We start from the raw sequence: 10424 nt of genomic DNA on the forward strand, positions 1-10424 counted from the left end.
TCACAGCCTATACCCATGCACAGCCCAGACCCACGCACAGCCGAGGCCCACTCACAACCCAGGCCCACTCAAAGCCAGGTCCCACTCACAAACCAGGCCCACACACAAACCAGACCCACTCACAAACCAGACTCACTCACAAAACAGGCCCGCTAGCAACCTATACTCACTCACAGCCTGGACCCACTTGCAGACCAGACCCACTCACAAACTAGGCCCACTCACAGCCTCGACCCACTCGCAAACGACACCCGCTCACCACCCAGACTCACTCGCAGCCCAGACCCACTCACACAACCCAGGCCCACTCGCAAACCAGGCCCACTCACAAACCAGGCCCACTCACAAACCAGATCCACTCACAACCCCGACCCACTCACATCCCAGACCCACTTGCCACCCAGACCCACTCCCTGGTGTGCCGGACGCCGTGACGATGCTGGGCCAGGCTGCGGTGGCACCGCTCGGGGCACACAACCGACCCCCCCATTGTCCCCCTGTCCCCTTGCCCCTGCCGCGGGACGGGGTGCCCCCAGCCCACCCGCGGAGGGGAGCAGCCCCGCTGGAGAGCGACGCTGGATAACGGATGAGCGGCCGGCTTGGGAGCATGGTGCTCGTCAGTAACACATGAAATCAAGGCGCGCGTCCGCCCGGGCCTAGCAGAGCTGCTGCTGCGCATCAGGAACTCCATCAGGGGCCATAAGAGATCCCGTTTTCCTAAAAAGCCCATGGATAAAGCGACGCTGAGAGGACGCTGCAGCGCTGGGGGAAAGGAAAGGGGTCTAACGAACGGAGCCACGCTGATCCCGACGGAAGCGCTTCATCCCTGGGTGTGCCCCAGCGTACGTCCCGTGCGTCCCCGGCCCTTCCCGGTGCCACTGTCCCCGCGTGGGCGCTTTTGGAGGTGTGGGGACGATCCTGGAGGACTCAGCCGTCCCACTTGCCGATCCCCATGCCCTGTGGTTTTTTTCTGAAACACCAGAGGAACCCTTGGTGGCACCGGGACGTGCCGGTTTCTGCATGGCAATAGCGTGGCCACAGCCTGTTAAAGCCCGTGGGCCGTGGCCTCACCCAAGCGGGTGGGGACAAATTGGTTTGGAAATGCTGAGAGCGCTATAAAGCACGATGACGAGCAACACCATTTTGGGGTGAGATCTCCATCTTTATTGTGGTTTTAGCACTGCTTTACAAATAACAGAGAGTTATATTGAATGGATTTGTTTTACACAAAATAATTCTTTGTTTACAGCTTCCGAGAGCAGAAGAAATCACGCCTTCTGATAAATAAAACTAGAAATATGCCCAGATCCTCTCTATTTCCTCTATAAAATAAAATGCTGTCTCCTTGCTCGCATCCCCGGCCTCGCAGCCCGTGGCGCACGTGGTTCTGGTGTGAGAACAGCCTTTGTGCCCGGCTTTTGTTTACCACCATGGCTATCCCAAGGAGAGCGCCCGTAGACAAGGGCAGTTTATTCCTCTTTTCTGATAATGGCATATTCATTCTTTTGAGGAGGCTCGCCATCATCTCTGGAGAGCTTAGCAGCGGGCTTTTGTGTTGTTTGCTGTATGACGCCAGCTTTGGGGGGAGAATTTGAGTAAAAAAGTGCAGAATGCAAGAGTATTAAAGTAGCTTGTGGGTCCCAAACTGTTTTTTCAGCTATGGCTACCATTTCTTATCAATAGTCTGGAGAATTGCCGTGGGGCATCACCCAGCCAAGCAGAGCTATCGGATCTCTGGGTACGGAGCAGAGCGGAGCTGCCTGCTCATCCCAGACACCTTTCGAGTGATGCTCCTACGTTTGGGTTGGATGTATGGTTCCTCTAACTTGGAAAAAATAATATTAGCCCTTGGGTACAACTCCTGGATTCTCACAGACAATATTGAACACGAGCCTGGACCCGAAGAAGCACTTGTATGCCTGGAAGCTCCTCTGATTTCTCCAAATATATCAACTAGCCTAATAAAATATATTGCCTCTCCATACAAACCTTATGACACTTATCTAGTAATTTACATAAATACGGCAGGTTCTCAGCTAGTCCAAATCACCACAGCTCTGCCGATTTACGGTGGCCGCGTATTTGCCCCAGACCGAACAAATACTGATTTATTCCTGTCAGAGCACCATAGCAATAAATACATTTCACAACGCAGATGATTTCCTTCCCCATCACAGGTCAGAACACGATATTCATAATGCTGTAAATTCTTCAGAACAGCGATCTGACCGTAATATTTCTCTGCAGTGTATCCAGCCCCCTTTTTGGGCTCCAATGCATAATTCAGCACCCCTCGCACCACTTAATTCTTCTGTTTTACAGACGGGGCAGCGGTGGGATGAAGGTTAGGTGGTGAATGACCAGAGTTAGAAGCTTCTGGTGGGCAGCCCAGGCAGCTGGAGGTCCCCGTCACTAAATGTCCTTCTCCCACCTCCGCTTGGTGCCTCAAGACACCTCTCAGCAAGAGCCCAGGCGGCTGCTGGGTTGGGAAATCACAAAGACCCAAAGGATGCGGGACTGTTCTGCAGATGTCCCAGAAAAACCTAATAACCCCGATTCCGCCTACAGTATTAAAAATACTCCAGCGCATTCAAATGTGCCACTTTGTTAATTCCTGCGGCCTGGAAGACGAGTCCTTCTCTTCACATTTTCTTGCCTTCCCCGTTACGTGCCATCAACGCCTTGTGACACCGCAAGACAAGGCAGTCAATTCTCTTTGACTTGGAGGTTCGCTTGGGTTAGCTGCTGACTGCTCCGAAAATGGATCCAGAAATCCTCACCCCTCGCTTGCTGCGGGAGGGCGATGGTCATGCACCCCTTCCCTCTGCGTTCGCTTGCTTGGAGCGAGGGGGATGCACGGCGAGGGGGATGCACCGTGCAGGTGCCCCAGCCTGTCCCCACGCCAAGGTCATCACCATCGGTACGCAGGCATGCCTGCGACATCTTACATCAACAGCAGGCAGTGACCCCGTGCTTGCGGTCCTGTGTCTTCAGCCGGTGGGCAGCATTCCCTGGGGATGGGGCGCGGAGCTGGGATGGGTGCCAACCCTGGGATGCTGCCCTGGCTCCTGCCCAGCCCCGGGGCTCCCTGGCTGGGTGCTCACCCTCCAGCCTGGGTGCTCACCCTCCAAAGCTTGCTGCCGAAGCAACTGCTGCTTGGGATGCCCCGAGGAAGGTGCTGCCTGCCCAGGGGAGCAGTTTTCCAGCTTATGCAGTTGAGCTTGTGAAAAACAAGCTGAGGAAACCTCTGGCTTCGGTGTCCCCTTCCCCACAGGCTGCAGGACAGCAGTGCCCTCATGTCCTCTCTGCCTGACCGGACTGCCTGGCCCCAGCACCCCAGCACGCTGACACCCCGACAGCCCAGCACCCTGGCCCCTTTTCCACCGCGCTGCCCTGAGCCTGGCTGTGCGACACAGCAAGGGAAGCATCCCAGAAGCAGTCTGAGGGCATCCCTTCTCCCCCTGCATCCACCAGCAGCGCTCGCCAGCCTGCCACAGTGCAGGCTCGGTCCCAGCCCAGCACCCCTCCACCCTGCCAGGCACCAAAGCTGGGGGGTCCTGCCAGCCCCGAGGAAGGATCCCCCAACCAACACCTGAGTGAGCTTGGGGGTGCACCAACCCTCCGCAAAACATCCCAGAGCCAAGACGCTGCCTCACCTGGGGCAGGAGGCGATGGAGGGGCCGTGGCTGGTGGGGCAGCCGGCGATGAGCCCGCCGACCCCCTTTGAGGGGGAACTTCCTTCCCCCCGTCTGCGGAGCTGCACCGCTTTGTGCTCAGCCCTGGCCTTTCATCTCAGGGTTTCAAAGCACTTTCCAAGCCCAAATTAATTCTGCTGCAGTAGCTGCCCTCCTGCGCTGTTTAGCGTCAGCCCTGCCATGAAATGGGGCTGCCCCTGCCCCTCGGGGTACACAGCCCATCCCGGGACCACCTCAAGCCACCAAGATGGGATGGGAGGGCAGCGTGGGGTGCCTCCCACCCTCCCCTTATCCCTAATACCTGCACAAGCTCCGTGACACTGAGAACTGCAGCGATGCCCATGCCATGGCACCCTCCACTCTGAAAATCCCCCCCCAGCCTTTCTCCCAGCCCCAGGGAAGATGCTCCCACGCGGGACATATGCCCACGGCAAGCCAGGGTGCCCTGGGGTGGCCTGGACATCAGCCCTTGCCCCGGGTGCTGGTGGGGAGCTGGGGGGACCTGGGGTGCAGGACCCCACCAGGGACCCAGCGGGAGGGTGGGCCGGGGCACACCGCCTCCCCACGGGGCGTTAATAATTAAGCAGGCGCGTCGGGCTCAGATGGCAGCTCTTATTTAAGGAGCCGATATAAATACCGCCCAGACGGCACTTATGGAGCACCTAAAAAAAGCTCTGGCTGTCTCAGTCCCTCCAGAAGCGGCTCTGAGCTCTGCGGGGCCGGTGGGCAGCGCCAGGCAGGGTGGTCACCAGTGTCCTGCGGGGACAAGGCTGCCCCAGGCTCTGAGTGTGAGAGGTGGCAGCATCTGGGATCAATCCTCTGGGCACTCGCTTGTGCCTCGGTTTCCCTCTGCAGCGGGGACCTGCCTTGGCCCTTTGTCCCGTGTGGTGGCAGGGGTGGTGGGGACCCAGCGCAGGGCTGGATGCTCAGCCCTGTGCCCTGGGTTGGTGGCACTGGGTGGGAGCTGGGGGGGTCTCTGCTACGCCCCCCCTCCCGCCCCACCGGTGCCCAGGGGAAAGCCACCCCCTGTTCCAGCAGTTGCCAAGTGCCTTTTTGTGTTTGTGCTGGCAGTGAGTGGCCCCACAGCCCCGCTGTCCCCCCGGTCACTGCTACCTGGGGACACCCCTCCCACACTGGGGTCAGGGACACTCATCCTTGAAGGAGAGCTCAGTCCTCCCCCTTCCCTGCCTGGGGTCCCTGGGACCCCCTCCCCAGAGCCACCCCATCCTTATTGAAGGAGATGGGGCTGGGGAGACACAAGAAGGGCCAGGAGCACCGAGACAGCCATGACCTGGGGTGCAGTGGGACCCCCCAGCTTGGGCATCACCCCCCCATCAGCATCCTGGACCCCCCGGAGCAGGCGAGGAGCCGGAGCATGCTGCGGGGAGGCAGGACGGGGCTGTCACATCGTCCCCATTGCAGGCGGGCGGCAGCGAGCCGCTTGCTGCAGTCCTGCTCGCCAGCTCTGCAGCGTGACTCAGCACAGCTTCACCCGGCTCCCAGCCCCACCGCCATGGCCCCTTCCCCCAGCCCCGGGGGGGGCACATGGTCCCCACCTTGTCACTGCCCTCCCATGGTCCCTGTCACCCCCAGAGCCACCCCCCAGACCCCTGTTCCCACCCAGCCCCGTCCATCCCCTCCCCAGGACCACCGACTGCTCCTCCAGCCCCAGCACAGGCAGGGACCCCCCCTCCAGGGCCAAGTTGGGGCTCCAAGCGATGGGGAACGGTGGGTGTCAGCCTGCCTGCACCCAAGCATCTCTGCCGTGCCCTTGGGCAGGGGACAGGCAGCGTGCCGGATCCGGCCCCACGGGTCTCCCTGCCCAAAGCCCCCGCTCAGGGTTTGGGGAATTGAGCACCGACTCCTGCTATGGCACCTCCCCAGGTGTTGGGAGAAAGGATTTGGGGTTTTTTCCTGGGGGATGGGACTGGAAAAGATGCCGGGGTCACATGGGGAAGGCTCGGGATTTTTAAATGGATTTTTTGAGCCCCACTGTCAGGGTGTTTGAAGCCTGCCAGGATCAGCTTCTCGCAGCATTTCTGCGCACATCCCTTCTGGCCGTGACCTGGAGGTTACTGGGAGGTGAGGAGGGTGGCGAGAGAAAGCAACCAGCACTGGGGGAGGAGGGCTGAGCACCCTAACTGTCTCCTCTAACTGTCTCCACCTCCCCAGGCACAAAGGCATTTGCAGGGCAGGACCCCACTGTCTGCTTGTGCTGTGTCCCGGGGACAGGTGTCCCTCCACCGTGACAGCAGCATGTGGCACGTCCTCATCCCCAGGACAGGTGACAAGGGGGCTGTCGGGCCGTGCACCCGGGAGCACCCATCCTGCACCCCAATGGCTGCATCCAAGAAGATGCAGACGGGATGAAACCAAAGGCATAGCTGGAGGCAGAGCGCCCAGGCACGGCCGGACCCCTGCTCCCACCCCGCAGGGCAGCCCCTCGCCCGCGACATCGCCATGGGAAGCACGTTGCCGGCATCGCTGCCAGCTAATTGCTTTCCTGCCTCTCTCTAAATGCAAGCGATGGCAGCGAGGCAGCAGCGAGCTGGCTTTTGCCAGCGTTTGGCAGCCCACGTGGGGCGGCTCCTGCCAGGGGAACGAAATAAAATTAAACAAAAAAAAAAAAAAGGCAGCGAGGAGGAGATGATGGATGGGAGGATTTGCAACCGTGGCCGTTTACCCTGGCGGAGGGAGCCCTTGAGCCTGCAGGCGTAAGGAGGGGTGCAGATCTGCCGGTGCCTATGGGCCATGGCCACACAGCCCCCCGGCATGGCACGGCACGGCACGGCGGGGGCACGGTGTGGAGCCCAGCTGGCCCCGTGGCCCCCCCCGCCGTCCCGCTCCCTTTGCCAGCGGACTAATTGCGCCAGTGACTTTGCAGTTCCCAAAATAGCTCCTGGCTCCGGTGGGGTGACGTCAGCGGGAGCCGTGGCGGCAGGCCCAGCAGGAGCGGGGAAGGAGGATGCTGCCTGGCGTGGGGTGCAGCGGATGGCTCCTGCACCCCACCATGGTCCCGCTGGGTGACCTTGGCACCCCGGGGCCATGCTCCCAAGGGAGCAAGACTCACTGTGCCACAGGGATGCTGCAGGGAGACCTGGTCCTCATCCATCCCATCGGAGGAGGAGGTGGTCCAAGGCTGTCCTTGCCCTGCATCCCCGCCACATGGATGCTCACATCCCTGGGACCCCTCGCCGCAGGCGATGGGGCAGGCTGCCCCAGCGGGGGTAAATCTGCTCCTCGGTGCCCCCAGGGCGTAAGGCATGTCCCCAGCCAGGGAAGCCGGGTCCCTGCAGCTCCCCGAGGATGCCAAGGTGTGAGCCAGGGCCCCCGTCCCCCTGGGGAAACTGAGGCACACAAGGGGGGATGCAGAGGCAGCAGGGAGAGCGGGGGGGGCATGGCGAGCGGGGGAGCGGAGCGCAGCCCAAGGTCACCCAGGTGGTTCTGGGCACAGCAGAGCCAGGGATGCTCTCCGGGCCAGGGCTGCCTCCAGCAGTGACTCACCCCTGCACCAGTGCCCAGCTCCTCCGGTTACAGGCGCAGATGGGATTGCCTTAATGGGGCACAGTGGGTGGCAGGGCTGGCCCGGCCCAGGAAGGGCACCCCTGGGACCAGGAACCGACCCATGGGCCCTTCCACCCATCCTCTCCATGCCACGTCCCACCCAGCAACACTGATTGTACTGGTCTCATACTGGTCCCACAATGGGACCCCCATCCCTCCCAGCACAACTGGGGGGGATTTAACTGCAAGTGCCCCCTTGCCTGCCCCTGTTCCCAGGGAGCAGAGCTCCCAAGCCCCACGCTCAGCCGGAGGGCCAGCTTATTATTCTGGAACGTGGCGAAATAATTAAAGCCTCCTCCATTTCCCCTTGCTCATTTGTGCTCCTTCAGCCTGGATTAATGGGTCTCCTCTCCCCAGCACAGACTCATTCCTTATTCCTAATAGCCCATAAATCCCAGCCCCGAAATAACCCCAGCTTTTGCCTGGACCTGCTGAAATATTTATTCTCTCCCCCCTGCCGCCCCCCGCACCATCCCCTCTCCAGGGATGGGGAGAGGAACTAATCGATGGCATCAACCGGTGTGGAGCCGCAGCTGCTCCAGGCACAGGGAAACAGCTGACGTTGGCAAGAGGAGAAGAGCTGGGCAGGCACCTCGGCTTCTCCCGGCTTCTCCCGGCTTCTCCCGCCTCCCACGCAGCTGCTGCGGCCTGGCTGCGGTCCCACGGCGGGATGCAGTCGTGCCACCGGCATCCCCCCGTGCTGGTACCCTGCTCCAGGGCCAGAGCATCCCCGTGCTGGTACCCTGCTCCCACCCTGCCTGTCACTCCCTGCTCCCGTGGAGATGATCCCCAGCTTGGGCATGGGGTGTCTGGGGGGATCCCTGTGGATCCCAGCGCATCCCAAGCTGGCTGCAGTAGAAAAGACTGGAAGACAAGGGAGGAGGCTGCTGTCTCTCCTGGCTGGAAACCCTTTGCTTGTCGGATTGCAGGTCATGGAAGGGAGAAGCCCAGGGAGAGCAGGACCTGCTCTTCCCAGCCCAAAGCGAAGAGGAGCAGGGTGTGGGGTAACACCAAAAACCAGCTCGGCTTTGCAGGCTCAAGGCACAGTCCCCAAGGAAAACAGGGAAAACCCAGCCAGCCTTTCTCATCATCCTCCCCGCGACACCCCAAGAGGCAATAGCCTCCAGAGCAGCTCCTGGCCACCAGCCCCCTCCCGTCTCCCATAGCCACAGGGAGGGGGGGAGCAAAGCTGGCAGAGCCCACGGCATCCTCTGACCCATCCACAGCTGCTGTGGGCTGGGGGGGGCCCAGGGGCTGCCGGGGACAGCTCTGTCCCCCTCCTGCTCCCAGCAGGATCCCGGCATCGCCCAGCTGTCCCGGAGGCAGGAGGCGAGGCGGGAGGTGGTGGTGGCAGCGGGGAGGCGAGGAGACAGCGGGGTGGGCAGCCAAGCGTGCAGGACCTGGGAATCCAGTAAAAGGAGAGGTTTTATTCACACACTGCCTCCCTGCCCTCTCCCAAGGTCCTAGCAAGCCCACATCCAACCGCGCCGCCACAGCCCGCCTGGAAGATGCTTCCGTGCCTCAGTTTCCCCACTGCTGGAAATGTGCAGGGAGCAAAGTGCTGGGAAGGCCCTGCCCACGGGAAGCAGTGGAGAGGCACCCAACGTCAGCCTGATGCTGGCTGCAGGAGCACAGGGCCAGGGCCACCCGAGGGGACCCGCACCAGCCTGGGAGCTGCTTGGCCACACGTCCCTGAGGTCCGCAGAGGTCCGGTGGCTGGGACATGCCAACTCACAACACACCGCTGCTCAGGCCACCTCCACCAGCGATTGGGATGCAGAAAAACCTCGCCAAATTTAGGAGCCCTCTCTCCTGGTCCCCAGTCCTGCGGTCACAGCCTCTCCCTGCAGGCAGCAGCAGGCAGCAGCAGGCAGCAGCAGGGGCTGCAGCTCCCAGGACAGGCTCTTTTCCCATCTGCTCCTCTGTCGTCAGCAAGCAACACCAAATTTACTGCTGTCAGCACTGCAGAGCCTGTACAGCCGCACAACGGCAACGCACCCGCTTCAGCAGCGACCCCGCAGCCCGTGGGGCTGCCAAATCCCACCGGGAACAAACCCAGAGCTGGACCCAACCTCGCCCCCCTGAGCCTGGTGGGGGTCAGGGCTGTACCCCCGGAGCTGGGGTGGGGAAGGGTCCAGGCTTGGCTCCCAGCTGGGTGGGAATTGAGGGCAGCACGGGGGCCAGCAAGGGATTTGCACCAATTTTTGGCAGCAAGAGCTGAGCCCTCTCCTCTGGGCTTGGGGCATTGCCTGTTCCCCATCCGTTTGCCCCTGCCCAGGCTTCGAGGGGGTGGTAAGGGAGGCAAGTCAGGTCTCAGCACACTTTCAAAGGGCTTTTATTTATTCACAAAACAAACCCAAACACATATAAGAAAAATGGGGGAAAAAAACCCAGCAATATGCACAACCTATTATTAACAAAAGAATTGCACAAATAGAGGAGCGAGCGCGGAGGGGGGAGCAGCAGGGACCTGCTCTGCGCCGCTGCATGAGCCTTTCCCCACCCTCGCACCCCGTCCATGAAAACACGAAAGCCGATGTCCCATTAGAAAACAGAAACGGCTGATGGTGATGGCGGCGGGTGCTGCAGGCTGGGTCCTTCCACCTGAGCTGGGAGGTAAACAGCCCTTACCCCAAAGGCACGGCACTGGGGAGCGACCGGGCTCCCGGGTTCAGCGCCATTGCCCTCCCCTCATGCTGGGCAGGGATTTGGGGTCTTCCCTATGGTTTTCCGTCTGCTCCTGCCCTGCCTGCCAGCTCCCTGCCTGCCCCGGACACCGCGGAGCACGGAGCATCACGGAACTCCTGGGAAAGAGCAGCCAGAGCTGGTCTGGACCGCGTGGGATGGAGGAAGGATGGGGAGGCTGTGGGGAGCCTGGTCCTTCCCTGCTCCCCAAGGGCTTTTTTCAGCAGGGACTGGCTGTGCCGAAGCCCCAGGGAAGGGAATTCTCGGCTGAGCTCTCTGCAGACCCAGTGGCGTTTGCAGAAGAAACAGGAGGTGAAATGGGCACGAGGAAGAAATACTGGGCAGCCGTGAAGCAGGACAGGGTTGCGGATGGTGTGAGATCCAACACCTGCATTCCTGCTGCATGGAGATTGGTGAGAACTTGGTATTTCTTCTGCCAAAATGGGAAGAAAAACCTGGTATTCGGATTGCTGGGGGGTT

Source organism: Nipponia nippon, unplaced genomic scaffold (genome assembly GCF_047370975.1).
Source record: "Nipponia nippon isolate SJK-2023a ecotype South Korea unplaced genomic scaffold, ASM4737097v1 scaffold_15, whole genome shotgun sequence".
Classification (NCBI taxonomy): domain Eukaryota; kingdom Metazoa; phylum Chordata; class Aves; order Pelecaniformes; family Threskiornithidae; genus Nipponia; species Nipponia nippon.